Raw genomic sequence first — 15914 nt, forward strand, 5'->3', positions numbered from 1 at the left:
ATATTGAGATATGTGAACATTGGTTGAAGAAAAATACACTTAGTCCTAATGAATTAGCCATGCAATTATCATTAGTTAATGACATAGTATAACTAATAGACGAAATGGAAATTTTCACAACATTTTTTTTGGTTAATTTTAATCAAAATTCGACGAAGAATTTTAAAAACTTGAGTTTAAGTTGTTTAATATACAAAATTCAAGTGCCCTAAGGTTTTTTCAAGGTGTTGAATCCGATTGTGCATTCAAAAATCCATTTTAAACAACAAAAAAACATAATCTTGCTTTAAAGTGTATTGCCAAATTCTAGTGAAAAAGGCTATTTCATCTATAAGTTAGACTACGCCTTAGTGAATAGTCTCATGTAAGTGGAGATTAGTAGAACTCATGCATGCACTTGTGAAGTGGAAATAATAAAAAGTTTTCAATTCATCACTCCACTTATTAGTTAAAATATGTAAGATGTTGAGATTTTCTGTTTTAGTCAAATAGGCAAAAATCTCTGAAGGATGACAACAATAGGGATTCAGTTCCTAGATTAGCTCCAGGTTGTTGGGAGGGAGTTAATGCCTCCTATATTTGATGTGAGGGAGTTATGAGGCTGTTAGATTCTCTATGCTATATAACAGGCAGTCATTCGGATGATTTGCTAAGAGTGTGTGAGGATTTCATGATGTAATCTCCTAATTTGATTAATATATTCCTGATGCCTATGTTTGGTGGACGTAGCCCAGATTGGTTGGGTGAACCACGTTAATTCTTGTGTTTATGTGCTTGATATTTTGCTGTGTGTATTTATGTTTGTTGTGCACCTGATCCAACATAAGATTCGAAATGGAAAAATACTTAATAATTCTAGTACATTATAGTGTTCTAAAAATGCTTCAACCCAAAACATGGAAGACAAATGGATTTGAGAAAGAAAAATGTAGCTACTTGTTTATATTAATAACTGTAAAAATGATACATGCCCATACAAATAATACTAAAGTCCCTGCCGCACCCCCTCCTTTTGTTACCATCGATCGTCTTTCCTCCTTCATTCCTCCCCTCCTCTCCCGTGGCCTCCAAACCCCTCAACGATTGAGCTCCATGAGAATGACGCCCATTAGGGGAGGAGCCCCAAGCTCCGTTGTTCCATAAAATCATGTGACTGTCTCTACGGCCTCTGACTCGTTCCCTCCTGGACCCTCTGCACATACTTCCAAGATGAGATCTCTAAACGACAAATCTGCGAACTCTGTTATGTAGGAACCCCAGGCACATCTAGAACCTGAGCTACAGAGAACCAAAACCTGTAAATTCAAATCGGAAAAATATCCCCAAGCTACATATACCCTTGGAAAGATTGAACAACAACATCCAGTACATGTAGGACCATGCACTGATTTGTAAGTTCATTGGGGTCTGACCAATTAAAAAAACCCTCTTGCAATGGATTTTTCTCTAGTGGAAACCCAAGGCACATTATGACATCAAGATGGGCTCCAAGGGTTTCTTTATGGTGGTTTTCACTCATCAAGATGACCTCAATTCCATTATGAAAGGTGGCCTCTATTTCCTCAATTTTGCAGGCCTCTACATGTGACAATGCACACCCTACTTTATCCCGGAGAAGGAGGATTTCTCCTAGGCGTTGGTCTAGGTCCAAATTTACTCCCTTCCCTATGAGTATTAGGACCTTGAAACCCTTCGCAACATAGGGAACAACCTAGGGAAGCTTGTATGTCTCTCAGATAAAACTCGCCATGGCTTCTATAATACTTATGCAAGAATGTGTGTTTACATGGACATATCACCTTCCCTACTAGAGGTCATTTCCCTATAATATGAAGGTAGAGATTTGCTTCAAATGCTCGACTACAAGAATGTTCCTTTCAGATGCGAGAAGTGTCACCAACACAACCACTTATTCAGGGCTTGTCCCCTCAACGATCCTAAGCTAGGTGCCACCATAGCCATTCCAACAGAAGGGGATGGCTTCACCAAAATCCCCACCAGGCGAAGGCACATGAAGAGAAAGAGTGAGCCCACACAATCTAACCGACAGACCCTTAGCAATATCTTTGGAGCGTTGGAGGATCTCCTAGAAGACAATCCAAACAACCTGGAAAGACAAGTAGTAGAAGAGCCCAACATAATCAACAATCATCCCATCACCACAGACAAATGAAAAGGCCCTATGCCCATGGAAAGTCCTAAATCGAAGGACCCACAACAACAGGAAGAAGATGCTACCATGACAGAATATGAGGACTTTTCCAACCCAGGAGGTTTAGACGTCATCAACATGGAAGAAGCTTGTCATACTAATGCAACCAACTCAATTCCAAAGAAGAAAATCCACCTCCTAAATGTAGCTCTTCACAAAGCGAAAGCCAAGATTCAACTCAAAGTGCAAAAAATCACAAAAAAAGAAGGAAAGAAAAGTGGAAAAGAATTCAAAAAATGAGGGAGAAATTCCATGCTATAGAGGTTGGATACCCTAGGAAGCAAGTTGGTGGAATTGGGACAATACAAGCAAATCTCAGAGATCTACTCCTCCCAACGAGGCCTTTCATCATGAAGATAATTTCATGGAACATTAGGGGCATGAATAACCACTCAAAGCATCATCTTCTTCGTAGAAAGATCCAACAATATCTTCCTACTATCTTGCTGATCTAAGAAACCAAATGCTCCAACATTGATTTTCCCACCATAATATCCAAATTCTAGAGATGAGTGCAAAGTTTTGCAGTGGATGCAAAGGGTGCCTCTAGAGGCCTCGATATTTCTTGGAACCCCTCCATAATAGGTATGGAACCACTCTCTCTCCACTTTGTTGTTCTTACTTCCTCCTTTCACCTTTTAGGAACCAACTTCTGTGGCACTATCTCTAATGTATACGAGCCTCAATCCCATCTAAAAAACAAGCAATGCTATAACACTTGTCTTCTCTGAAGAACCAACTTGACCCATCCAAATGGGTTATAGGAGGAGACCTCAACATCATCACCTCTCTTCAAGATAGAAAAGGAGGTCGCATACAGTTGGATTAGGAATCTGAACTGATCTACAAATTCGTTGAAGACACCAACATGGTGGACATTAAAACCACCAATGGTATCTTCACTTGGAACAATAAAAGAGGTGGTCAAGCTCAAATATTCTCTCGTCTTGATATCTTTTTGGTCTCTGAAGACCTCCGGGTGAATGGGCATGAAATATTTGCAGTGATTATTGCTTCCTTAGGCTCTGATCATTGGCCCATCGCCCTCTCTTAGCGAAACTTTGAAAAACCCATGAGGAAACCTTTCAGATTCGAACAATTTTGGCTCACAAACCCCAACCTCATCTCCAAGATTGAAGGCTCGTGGAGAGGGATGAGTCATTTCAAGGGCTCCAAATTGTTTATATTCGAACATAAACTCAAACAAATTAAACTTTGCATAAAAAAATGGAACAAAAAGGAGTTTGGGAACATATTCCAGGAAAAAGAGACCCTAGAAAAAACTATGGCCTCCCTTCAGTAAGAAATTGTCCTCCATGGTCGCACTGAGGAAACTAAGGCCCAAGAGACTCTCCTCTCCCAATAATTGGAGGAATGATACAAACAGGAAGAAATATAATGGAAGAAGGAATCAAGAATTCAGTGGCTTAAAGAGGGAGAATGCAACACCTCCTTCTTTCATAAATCCACTATCTAGCACAGGGTCAACAACCATATCTCTCTCCTGCGAACAAAATCAAGCACCAATGTGGAAACGGAGGCGGAGATTGAGCAAGAGCTGGTAAAGTAGTTTTCCAGCATTCTCCAAGAACCATACACTCTGTGCAAAGAGTCCATCTCTCAAATCATAGCCATTATCCCTCATCTTATTACCGCAGACCACAACATTGCACTCATGAGACCAGTTAAAGAATCTGAGGTCAAGGAAGCTCTTTCTCAATTGGCAGAAAACAAAGCCCCTGGCCCAGATGGCTTCACTGTCTCCTTTTTCAAGAGATGTTGGCACTTCCTAGGCAACGAAGTTCACGACATAGTAGAAGAGTCTAAAACCTCCAAATCCATACTCCAGGCCATCAATTCCACCTTCCTCACTCTCATCCCAAAGGAGGAAAACGCAACATCACAGGGTAAATAAAGACCTATAGCTCTATGCAATGTTACTTACAAAATTATCACCAAAATCATAGCCAATAGGCTCAAACCCATCCTTCCCCTCCTTATCTCCCTAGAGCAATCAAGTTATTTAGAAGGGAGACTAATTCTTGATGGTATCATCCTTGCCCATGAGCTTATCCACTCACTCAAAACTCTTAAGAAATATGGCATGCTACTCAAACTAGGCATCTCAAAAGCCTTTGACAAACTAAGATGGGAATACATCGAGATCACCCTAAAAGCATATGGGTTTTGTGCTTAATGAACTTAATGGGTCATGTCCCTCATCACCAGTCCGTTCTTCTCAATTCTAATAAATGGCTCTCTCTCCACCACCTTCCTCCCCTCCAGAGGCATCCTTCAAGGAGATACCCTTTCCCTGTTTCTCTTTATCCTCGTGGTAGAAGGCCTTGAATGCCCCACCAAATCAGAAAAAGATAAAGGAAATCTCATAGGCCTCTCTGTCCAAAATGACTCTGCTCACACCTAACAACAATTTGTAGAGGATACCCTGATCATGAATCACCCTTTTGTTTAGGAGCCAGGGAAATTAAAGCCATTCTCAACCTCTTCTCCTTGGCCTCCAGTACTAACATCAACCTTGATAAGTCCCAAATGTTCTTCTTCAACACCCCCATAGCTACCCATAGGAACATTCAGCGCATCCTTGGTTTCTCCATCACCTCTTTTCTCTCAAAATACTTGGGAGCCCCTCTCACTGACTCTTCTATAAATCATTCTTCCTAGTGGGATCTCTTAGACAAACTTGCCTCTAGGCTTGATTGATGGACCTACAGAGCCCTTAACATTGCCAACAAGCTAATTCTTCTTAAATTTGTCCTTCAAACCATGCCTCTCTACCTGTTCTCTATCCTAGATTCCCCCAAATGGGTCCTCAAAAGCATAAAAAACACTCCATGCTCCTTTTTTGGGGGAAGGGTCGACCTCAAGCACAAATGACGTCTCGTCAAGTGGGACATCTTATGACTCCCCAAGGACCAAGGTGGACTGGGTCTTCGTTATCCAAAAATGGTCAACAAGGTGATGGGCATCACGATCTAGTGGAAGTGGATAAAACACAAATAGGAACCTTGGGCCAAAATTTGGCACGACAAATATGCCAACGATCTGCCCCAACAAGAATTGGTTTGTCTATCTCACACCCCTTCTGGCTCTCTAATTTGGCACCTTGCCAACCAAAATAGGCATCTGGTTCACTATAATTGCTTCTAGAAGGTCAAATATGGGTACTCAACAGACTTCTGGAATGACTTTTGGCAACAACAGCCAAGCCTTGCTATGGTCCTCCCCACCCCCCTCAACTAGGCTCAAACCCTCAGTATAGGGCACCTCTCCATTTATCAGTTTTGTATGAATCCTGACGATCCAACTCACCATAATTGGGCCTCAACCATTCTATTCCTCGAGGAAGATAATGACCATAACCATTGTCTCCTCCACCAAGAGTTGTTAAAAGAAAAATTGGTCAAAAAGAAGGAAAATGTGTTCTCCAGTGGGGTATCATAATTCAGGCAGATTTTAAGTCAATGAAGCATACATCCTCCTCATTCAACCTAGTCTTCCTTAACATGACCCATTCTGGACCAAACTTTGGAGCTTGAACATTTCTTCCAAAAATACAAACCTTCCTATGGCTTCTAACTAAGCGCAAGGTCCTCACATGGGACAATTTGGTCAAAAAAGGCTTCCATGGACCATCCTGGTGCATCCTTTATGGTGATCAACAAAAAACCCTAGATAACCTATTCCTCTCTTATCCCTTCACCAAAATACTATGGAGTAAGCTTCAACACGACTTCCTCAAAACCATTGGTGAGAAAAGCTTCATAGCCAAAACCTTCAAACAATGACCCATTTCACCCTTCATCAATCCCATCCTAAATTAGACCTAGATCACTACTCCTCTGTGTTTAGCTAGGGAAATATCGAAAGAATGTAACAAGTAACTTTCAATAATTCCCACAAACTCCCAGATGGAGTTTGTCTTCTTCTTGACAAACACATGGAGAAATATATAACTCTAACCAATTGGTCATCCCAGGATTACCAACCCCCCCACCTGAAAAGGACATCTCAGCCTTGTGGAACCTCAAACCTCCTAACCTAACCTCAACTGTCCCTTCCCCCCACCGAATGCCTCCCCCATCCCCTTCCTCCCGGTGTCCTCCTCCCCCCCTTCATCTCAAGCTCAATTTTGATGGGGCCTCTCTGGGAAATCTATGTGAAGATGGCATTGGCAGGGTTTTCAGAGATCATTGGCAGGGTTTTCAGAGATCACATTGGATAGATCACTCGCATCTACAGGGGTCACATAGGATATGAAAGAAACAATGTGGTAGAGATAGAGGCATTAATCACGGGAATTCAAACAACTAAGAGTAATCACCTCTTTCCTCTTATAGTTGAAGGAGACTCATAAATTACAATTAAAATTGCAAGCAACATCATCAATGAATCTTCTCCCACCAAGCAGGCAACTAGATGGCACCTGGAGTACCATGTTTAACACTTAGCTTGAATCCTCGTCCACTAAGAGGCCATAATATTCTCCCATGTTAAATTTAAAGCCAACTCTCTTTCTAACTTCCTCGCCAACAAAGGCATCGAAGATTATCAGTTGTTGGAGAGCTGGACTCCCTCCTCCGTGGCCCATTTAGCTTGATTCCCCCAATTTTTGCATCTAGCATTGCACGATCTTCACCCCCCGGATCTGGGTGCCCAAGAGATGTCCAACTCACTCTCCCAACTTTGACGACACTCAACACATGGCAAGGGATGTTCTCCAGATGGTGCCCATTGAGAATTAATTACCTCTATATTCATTCCCTAGCCTCAGAATGTGATATCCAACCTGTCTTCATTGCCATTATAATCCCCAGAGGCACAGCCTCCCGACTGTTTCTCTCCTGGTCATTTCTCCTCAAAGCCTTCTCTACCCCTCTGATCATTGTTCTGAGTCACCCAACTCCCACATTACAATCATGAGAAATGATAGAGGAAAGGGCGTCACCTAAGTAGGGGAAGAGGTCACAGACATCCCCCAACCACCATGGAAGATGCCTCCATTTCCACCTTGTTTGATTACAACATTGCTAAACACATTCGAATGAGCGTTATCGCCATGGAAGAGGAGGAGACTCGTAGGGGGTGCACATCCCTCTAGGCTGTCTACAATCTCCTCACTTGCCAACTTAAGGAGAGGGAGCAAGACAAGTCCAAAGCTACCGACTGGATCATTGAGCTCTCTAGGAACCTCATTCATTCCACCTCATTTCTCAAACGCTTGGAGAGAGACCTAAAAATTAACTACCCCACCAAACCTCCCATTCCCCTCTTCCCCTGCTATGCCTCCCTCATGCTCCCCTCTAGTTGGCTCGTCCTCTTCACCACCCCACAGAGCTACGATGGCCCCTCCCCCCTCTTTGCAATTCCCCTCCCCTTCGGTGGCTGACACTCCCCCTCTCTCTCCCCCTCATCCCAACCGTTTTGGTTGTTACATCCTGGAAGAAGTTCCAGGGGACTCCAATAATGTGCAAGCTCAAAGAAGTGCCCAGGTTCATGGAGGCACCAACACGGCTTCATTGTGGCTCCAATCACTACAAGAAAAAAGGTCATTGGTGAGGGTCATGCCTGTGACGAACCTTTAAGGTCCGTCACCAATGTCACATATGGTGACGGTCTTTAAAAAAGCGTTGTTGTAAGTGTATATAGTTATGGTCCTTTAGGGTTTGTCACCAAAGCCATTTTCAATGACACTTTTGGTGAGGGTCGTTAAAAGCCTGTCACTAATTCTCTCTTTGGTGACACTTTTAGTGAGGGTCATTAAAGGCCCATCACTAATTCTCTCTTTGGTGACACTTCTAGTGATGATCTTTTATTGACCGTCACTAATGATGTTTTTGGTTACTTTTGGTGACAATCAATAAATGTTCATCATCATTAATCATTCCAATGATTTTTTGATGATGCTTCATGCTTGTGACGAACGTGTAAGGTCTGTCACCAATGTTGCATATGGTGACGATCTTTAAAAAAATTGTTGTTGTAAGTGTATATAGTGATGGTCCTTTAAGGTTTGTCACCAAAGCCATTTTCAATGACACTTTTGGCGAGGTTCGTTAAAGGCCGTCACTAATTCTCTCTTTCGTGACACTTTTGGTGAGGGTCGTTAAAGGCCCATCAATAATTCTCTCTTTTGTGACATTTCTAGTGATGATCTTTTATTGACCCTCACCAATTCTCTTTTTGGTTACTTTTGGTGACGGTCAAAAAATGTTCGTCATCATTGGTCATCCCAATGAGTTTTTTATGACGCTATGTACCTGTTACTATATTTTTTGTCAAAATATAATGATTTAAGGCCATTGTTGTGGAGTCTTTTTCATTATGTGTCCAAGGTCATAGTGGTTATAATAGTCAGTCAATTTGTTAAGAAGTAATTAGTGTGTATCATTTCCCTCAAGTCATAAGAATATAGTTTTCCTATGAGTCAACACATGATTCATCTCTATTAGGTTTATTATCAAGCAAATTTCCTTTAAATAAAGTTCCACTAGTGTGTGTAGGAACTATATTATTTAATACATAATCAAGCTCTGTCAATTCTATCAATGAGAGAGACCTAGCACTCCTCAACACTCATGGCACACCTTAACATGCTTTGGAACAATACACTAACATTCCTTGGCACCTCGCATGTCTTGGAACATCTTTGTACCTGGAACATCTTTGTACCTAGAACATCTTGCCATGAGTAGGACACCCAAGCACATGTTGGCATGCCCTAGCATAGCATAACACTCCCCTATCATGTGTTGGCATGCCCTGTAGTCCCTAACATTCCTTGGAACACCTTGGCATAATATTGCATTGACAAACATTAGCACTTGGCACTTATTGGCACTTGGCATGTATTGGAACATATTATTAGTGTGCATAGCATGCCCCTTTTGAAAAAGATAAAGTCCCGACTTATTAACCCTCTTATGTGTTCATTTCCTTGCATTTTAGCGTGGTTATACCTTTTGCTGCTTTGAAATTCCTTGACGCATATTGGCATACTCTGGCACCCTAGACATCCTAGCATGTCTTAGCACCTGACATGCCTCGGCACTATTTGGCACATGTTAGCACACCCCAGAACTACCTAGCACACTCTAGTACTTATTGGCATTCCCTGATATTCCCTGGCATGCCTTACCCGTGCTTAGCATACCTTGTCACTTCCTCCTTGGCATGACAACTAGCACTCATTGACACTCCCCGACACACCCTCATATTCATTCACTTCAATGCATTCTAACCTAGTGCTCCCTTGTGTTTACCTAATACTCCCTAACACTCCTCATCATGCATTAACACTCTCTAGCATGCCTGAGCACTCTTCGATATGCTCTGCCACTTCATAGCATGCATCACACTCCCTAACGCACATTGGCACTTGGCAAGTCTTATAAGCATGTTTGGAATGCATTGGGATGACTTGATATGCTTTGGCATGGTTTAATATTAAAGTTATTTGAGATCAATTATTGGAAACTAGATGAGAAGAAACAGAGGAAGATTTGGCACTTAGAATGCATTGACACTTGGAACTTGGCACCTAGTGTTCGTGTGCCTAGCATGCCCCTCATGGAAAAGGTAAATTGATGACTTATTAACCCTATTATGTGCTCATTTTCTTGTAGTTTAACTTGTTCCTCCCTTTTGTTGCCTTGATAATCCCTGGCATGCATTGTCACACCCTTCTACATCTTGGCATGCCTTAGCACTTGGCACATCTTAGCTTGTTTGACATGTCTTCGTACTATTTGGAAGTTGTTGGCATGCCTTAGAATTCCCTAACACAACTTTGCAGTCATGACCTCACAACTAGTATTACATTTCTCCATGACTTGGGAACCTTACATTCACTAGAACACCTCGACACTCCCTAGTTGTCATGCCCTCTATTATCCTCCATAATGTCCTAGGCTGATGAGGAGATCGACGGAGGTAACCACAAACCAAGCTTTTAGTTTGGTAGCTAGCCCTACCAAACCAGATAGGGCTCTCTCTATGAAATCACAACGAAGAGATGACTAGAATGTAAAGTATTTTAGGCTAGATAGGTAGGCTCAGGTGGGTTTTGGAAAATTTAGGCTCATCATGTTTCCTTGATGATCCCACCTCCATGGGTTGTACTGACATGGTTTGGTGTTGGCTTGATGAAGTGGTTATATGCATTTTCAAGGCTGCCTCAATGAAGGTGTCCCATGTTATGTTCTTCTCTTTCAACTGATGGAGTACTATAACCTTTATCAGGCTATGGTGAAAGAGGTTGGGATAATGCACGTTTCCTTTCAATTGCACCCTTTCATACATTTTAGTTAGGCTCGTACACAAGTAGATGGACAAATTTAGAGACCTGGGAGCTATAAAGTGCATGAGAAGTCTTATGTGGTATTGATATAGCCTAGAAAATGCTCCCTCACATATGAAGGACTTCATGACAACCTTCATCAATGGTGCATATCTCTCCAACAAGTATCTGAATGGGAAAACATGTGAGTGAGCTCCTTTGTATTGTCATTTCAAGTAGGGTTTGTACTCTTCTAGGTATAGGTTCATGCCTTTGAACCAATTTTCACCATGGTTTGGTTTGCTTGTAGCTTGAGAGATGGCATCCACTGAAAACGTGAAATCACTCCCTGCAATGGTGATCTTGTCTTCCTTCAAGGTGAGGGAAAATATACCTGTGAGATGCTCATGGTAACCTACTTCCTGCACTCTTTGAAAAAACTCTAAACAATTGACATCTTCAAAGCATTTCATGACAAATGGGGAGGAGGTGATTTCATTGCAATTAGAGGGCTCAAACCTCAGTATCTTTAGACCAAAAGAATTGATGCTATTATAGCTAGGTGCCTTTAGGCTAGGCCTAAATCCACAAATAAGATACTTTTGGTCTATTTAGAGGTGCTTGCGAGACATGAGAATGATTGAGGGTGGGGTATAAAGGACACATAATGTTTTAGTAAGGCTTTAATCATCAAGAAATTATGGAAAATTTTCCAGGGAAAAGGTATTTGGTAATAGTTTATTAAAGAGAAATATCTAAAAAATAGACAGCTTAAGGAATGGATTAAAGAGGCAGTTCCAGAGAAGAAGGTGGCATCTTATATATGGAGAAGCATGATGAGAAACAAATATTGGCTACTACGAAATCTGAGATGGGAGGTTGGAAGGGGGAATAGGATAACAATAGGACTAGATGATATCAAAGGAGTGGAGGGAATACATACTCTTTCTATTCACATCCTTGAGCATTTACATAAGAAAAGGCTTTACTTTATGAACTAAATCTCTTGTGATTGAGGATATTCTTTTGTTACAAGTTATTGGCTTAATGCATTTGAACTTGGATTTCCAGAGGATCTATTTGTGGAATGGGCACGTTTCACAACACAATTAAGTCTAACAGGTTTAAAACTCACTAAGAAGAAAGAAAAGCTAAAATGGGAAGGTGTTATGTATAATGAGCAGATCTTAGTTAAAGAGATTTATAAACATATTTCTCATGGGCGTGGCTTGAGTGATAATTATTTTTGGCTTCATAACACATGGAGATGGGATATACCTCTCAACTTAAAATGTTTTATGTGGATGGTGGTCCACAATAATATTTTAACTCGGGATAATATCCATAAAAGGGGCTTTCAGGATCTTGGAAGATGCTCTTTATGCAAAGAAGATTTATAAGACATGGAACATCTGTTTCTAACATGTCCTTTTGCGATCTAGGTATGGAGTGGGGTTCTTAAAACACTTAAAATACATGTAATCTAGAACATGGTTTCCATTTAGATATGTTTGGAGGAAAGATGGGAGAGTTTGAGAAAAAATAAGTGTAAAAAAAAGTAAAAGAAGAGATTAAGATTACAATTGATCATCTGCTTTCCCACCATTTTTCGCAAAAGAAGGCCAACAGAGTAGAGAACATGGGAGAATTTGAGAACAAATTAGTGTAAAGAAAAAGTAAAGGAAGAGTTTAAGATTACAATTAATCATCTTCTTTCCCACCATTTTTTACAAAAGAGGGCCAACAGATCAGAGCATGTCACGATATTACGTTCCAAGGATATTTCTCAGGTATGCCCAGGGAGATTGACGGATTCGTTCGATTGATCTTCTCGATTGATCCATAATTTGTTTTGGATTTGTTGTTTGAATAGGAGGGGAGAATGAGTGAAGTATTTGAAGGATATGAATGACAATATTGCAAGCTCTCTGCAAATATTTCACAAAAATGCACCTCAACAACTCTTCTCAATGGAGGTAAGAGGATCGATCATATGGTCCTTGCACACTTTTATAAAAATTATTAAATTTTTCTTTCAGTTGATACAAAAACCAAATGTAATAAAGATTTTAAACTCTCCCGATAATTTGATTTCTTCATTAATGCACCATAAAAATATTTCCATATTGCCCTTGCCCTTGTATCTTTGACCTCTTTTCTTTGTTTTTTGGCTAGGTGGAAAAAAAATTCAAAATTGATACTTGCGATGCGATAACCATGTATATGAAGACACCCTAAATCTCCGAGAATGATACCCAGGGTTTGAAAGCTTTGAAATCTATGCTCCGTTTTGGTGGGGTTAGTAAATTTGTTGGGTACTTGAAATCATAAACACCTAGTTTTTGAATAATCATCTGTTAGTTTATTGAATTTCGATTGTGAAGGCTTTCTCTGGTACAATGGATGCTATGTCAAAGGATGGTTGGATCAGTTTCTTGCAGATTACTTAAATGTTGTATTTATGGGAATTTAGATATCAAAAAATGTTCAATTGTTTGTCTGTTTTTCTGTATAGGAGATTTCTTGTGGTTTGATTTATGTGGACAACATGCTAGACAAATCTATTCATAATAGTTTATGGTATTGATACCCCTTTTGGTTTCTATTTTTGATGGAGCAACCTTTGACAATACACCTTTTACCACAGAGATGTTGTTGTTGGATATAAATCTCTAGAGGAGTCTTACACTAGACATATAAATGGCTATTGTATATCACAATAATAAGCATTAACATATGAAGATGTGGCACACCCTAAACTCTGTGCATTCAATCCATTGCTTTTTCTTTCATGGCAGATTTCGTTCTGCATATATAGTAGATATGTTGTGGCACTTGAGTGTGTTCGCATCAAAGATTCTAATGTCAAACCTGGACTCTCATGTGTCATGGAAATTCAACATATGCCTTGTTCACCTAAGAACTACCTGTAACTCATCTTAGGGTACTCATGTACAATCTCAACTCATCCCACTTAACAAGTTACCATGACAAGGCTCATCACATCCAACCATGGTCTAAAACAATTAAGAAACACAATTTACATCTTGACATGCCATAGCACCTGGCATGTCTTAGAATGCCTTGGCACTATGTGGCATGTGTTAAGATCCCCTACATTCCTTGGCATGCTTTGCCACTCCCTAGCACACCGTGGCACTTCCTGACATGCCTTGGTAGTTTAGCATACCTTGGTATTACCTAGAATATAACCTTGTCACTCCCTCCTTAACACACCTAGAACTCATTGAAACTCCCTCTCACACACTCTTATTCATTCATTTCCATGCATTTTGAACTAGTGCTTCCTTATGTTTCCCTGACACCCCCTAACACTCCCTAGCTCACCCTAGCACCTGACACATCTTGGTCTACCACCCTAACACTCTAGCATTCTTTGGCACTACATAGTATATGTTTTCACTCTCTCCTTATCACACCTAGAGATCGCTGACACTCTTGGTCACAAACTCATATTTATACATTTCCATGCATTTTTACCTAGTGCTCCCTTATGTTTCCCTAGCACTCCTTATCAGTCCTTAACACGTGTTGTTGGCATGTCACCATGGCCTCTAACATGCCTTAACACTTCCTATCATACCTTGTCACTTTGTCCTTAGCACACCTAGAACTCACTGAATCTTCTAATCACAAACTCTTATTTATTCATTTCATTCATTTTGACATAGTGCTCCCTTGTGTTTCCTTGGCACTCCGAGTTAACACTTCCTTTCACGCGTTGGCACATCTTGGACGCATGTCACCTTGGAACTCTAGCATTCCTTAGAATTGCCAAGCATGCCTTGTAACTCCTCCTTAACACACTTGGAACACACTGACACTCCATCCCACACACTCTTATTCCTACATTTCCATGCATTATGACCTAGTGCTCCCTTGTGTTTCCCTAGCACTCCCTAACACTCCTTGGCACACATTGGCACACCATGGCACTTGTCACATCTTAGCATGATTTCCTAGCACTATATCATCTATTGGAACTGCTTATCATACATTATCACTCCCCCCTTAGCACACCTATAACTTGCTAACACTCCCTGTCACACACACACATTCATTCATTTACATGTAATTGAAATGAGTCCTCCCTTGTGTTTCCTTGGCAATCCCTAACATGTGTTGGTGCCACATCCTAGAACCTAGCACACCTTGGCATGCCTTAGCACTTGCCATGTCTTCACATGCCTAACATTCCTTGGAACTTTCTAACATGTGTTAGCACTTCTTGAAATTCCCTGCACACCTTGGCACTCCCTAGTTTTCATGCCCTCATAGATAGCCTTACTTTTTTTGTGACTTGGGAACCCAACCAAGTCATTGAAAAAATAGTGTTGTGCCTAGACCAAAGTCTCCCTTTGTCTGAAACTGCTTTTTCCATCCTCTTATCACAATCATATGATTTCCTCCTACAAGTCCTAATATGAAATTCTATTAACACACTTCATCCATGGGACACCTAGAATTCACTGGCACTCCCTGGCATAATCTCTTATTCATTCATTTCCATGCATTTTGACCTAGTTCTCCCTTGTGATTCCCTGACACTCCCAAACACTCCTCGACATGCATTGAAACTATTTGGCATATGTCAGCACACCTTTTCATTCCTTGGCAAGCTATGGCACTCCTTAATTATCATGCCCTTGTAACTACCCTTATTTTCTTTTAGACTTATGAACCAAACCAAGTCTTGCCTTGACTACAACAACTTTACCAAGTTACATTTATTACAACTAGACTATGCCTTGTTCCCCTAATGGCCTATAAATCATATTAGTCTTCGCATGTCCAATCTTAACTCATCCCACTTAACAAGTTACCAAGTCAAGGATCGCATCCAACCGTGCCCATAAAACAACTAAGCAACATAGTTTACATCTTCACATGCCATAACATCTAGCATGTATAACAATCAATTGGCACTACATGGCACACATTATCATCCCCTGCATTCCTTGGCATGATTTGTCACTCCCTAATAGACCCTACCACTCCCTAACATGTCTTGGCACTCTAGCATGCCTTGGCACTTCCTAGCATATAACCTTGTCACTCCCTCCTTAACACAATTAGAACTTGTTGACACTCCCTATCACACACTCTTATCCATTCATTTCCATGCATTTTGAACTAGTTCTCCCTTGTGTTCTCGTGGCACTCCTTGACACACATTGGCACACCCTAGGACTTGGCACATCTTTGCATGTCACCCTAGCACTCTAGCATTCATTGGAACTACCTATCATACCTTGTCACTCCCTCCTTAGCACACCTAGAATTTGTTGACAATCCCTGTCACACACTCTTATTCATTCATTTCCTTGCATTTGAAACTAGCGCTCCCTTGTTTTTCCCTGACACTCCATAAATCTCCCTGGCATA

This window comes from Pinus tabuliformis, chromosome 2_1 (genome assembly GCF_031772625.1).
Source record: "Pinus tabuliformis cultivar Carrire ecotype Pingquan chromosome 2_1, CPIR1, whole genome shotgun sequence".
Classification (NCBI taxonomy): Eukaryota; Viridiplantae; Streptophyta; class Pinopsida; order Pinales; family Pinaceae; genus Pinus; species Pinus tabuliformis.